This window comes from Canis lupus, chromosome 35 (genome assembly GCF_003254725.2).
Source record: "Canis lupus dingo isolate Sandy chromosome 35, ASM325472v2, whole genome shotgun sequence".
NCBI classification, from domain to species: Eukaryota; Metazoa; Chordata; class Mammalia; order Carnivora; family Canidae; genus Canis; species Canis lupus.
Genome location: NC_064277.1, coordinates 26,063,935 through 26,065,395, shown reverse-complemented (window position 1 = coordinate 26,065,395; position 1,461 = coordinate 26,063,935). Strand labels below are relative to the sequence as shown.

The following is a 1,461-nucleotide window of genomic DNA, read 5'->3' as shown; positions in this document are numbered from 1 at the left end:
GTCAAAACAAAAGGAAAAGCATTTTAAATATCAGCACTGAAAAGCACATGCTCAAAGAATAAAAATCCTTAAACTAAGTAAGTGTAATTTTGTGGAAACTCATTGCATGGTCTACCTTTTGCTCCTTTCCTTACAGCTGTGTGAAGACATTATCACATCTGTTTTTGGTGTTTGTGGTTGAGAATCAGTGGTCCCTGATGGCAGAGCCTTTCAATATTCTCTCCATCTCACTTCCTCATCCTCTTATTTAAGTTTTTTTTCTTTTTAAAAATAATTTCTATACCCAACATGGAGTTTGAACCCACAGCCCCAAGATCAAAAGTAACATACTCTTCCAACTGACCAGCCAGGTGCCCCTCTTCTTCATCCTTTATAAGAACAGACCTCTTAGCAGAATAAGAATTTAGGTAGACAGCCCTTTAGGACAACCCATGGATTGTGAAATAAATAGTAGTAGTTCTCTCTGAGGGTCATCACCTCCCTGTCCCTAGCATTCAGTTTCCAGATCGGTTTTCCATCTTTCCTTCGATCTTTACACAGAGCAACTTGCTTGTAAGTGAATCCAATGGGCATAGGCAAGGCCACAGGGTTGTGTACTAGCTAAAAGTGTTCCGAAGTTAATAGAAAGTCAGCACCTGACTTCTTTGTCTTTAGCAAAATAATGCAGAATAGCATGCTTGCTTGAATGTACATATACCAGAGTTTAAAGTGATACAGAGATTAGCGTGGGCCCTGCACAAGAATGACATGCAAATTCATGAAGCATTCCATATGTTTAAAGGAAAAAAAAATAAAAATTAAATCAAGCAGTAAATGCAGGTTTGATTAAGGTATCCTCAGAATGGCAAATTTTCATCCTAACGTTATTCATCCTTAAGTTATTATCATTGTGAAGCCAATGTGCCCCAGGGTAAAACATGTCAAAGATTCAAAAAGTCAAGTTAGGGTGGCTCAGTGGTTTAGCGCCGCCTTCAGCCCAGGGCGTGATCCTGGAGACCTGGGATCGAGTCCCGCGTCGGGCTCCCTGCATGGAGCCTGCTTCTCCCTCTGACTCTCTCTCTCTTTGTAATGAATAAATAAAATAAAAATTTAAAAAGTCAAGTTAAAATTCAACTGAATTGTGGAAAGCTCCAGCTTAACGAAAAATGAAGATACTTAAAAAAAAAAAAAGGCAGAATAGTCAGCATAGAAAGTAGGTGTAGAAGACAGGCCAAAACAACCCTACAACACAGGCCTGATACCTCTATCAATGAGCGAGTGTGAATGAGATACATGTGTTCCAGCAGCAGAGGGCTCCTAGGAAAACCACAATACAAGTATCCAAACTGGATTTCTCTCGGAATCATTAGGCCAGGACTCTTCAGTAGAGAATTCAGCTAAGTCCTTTGCTCTGGAATCTTTCAACATTTTTTTTAAATTTCTATTTATTTATGATAGTCACATAGAGAGAGAGAGAGAGAG

The 1,461-nt window shown here is 39.3% G+C and overlaps 1 non-coding gene across 1 annotated transcript; it reads left to right on the top strand.

Annotated features, from left to right (window-relative positions):
- Positions 1-675: 675 nt before the first annotated feature.
- LOC112674491 (U6 spliceosomal RNA) lies at positions 676-777 on the top strand. The gene has a single exon (XR_003145440.1). It is a non-coding gene; the product is annotated as a U6 spliceosomal RNA (small nuclear RNA).
- Positions 778-1,461: the final 684 nt, after the last annotated feature.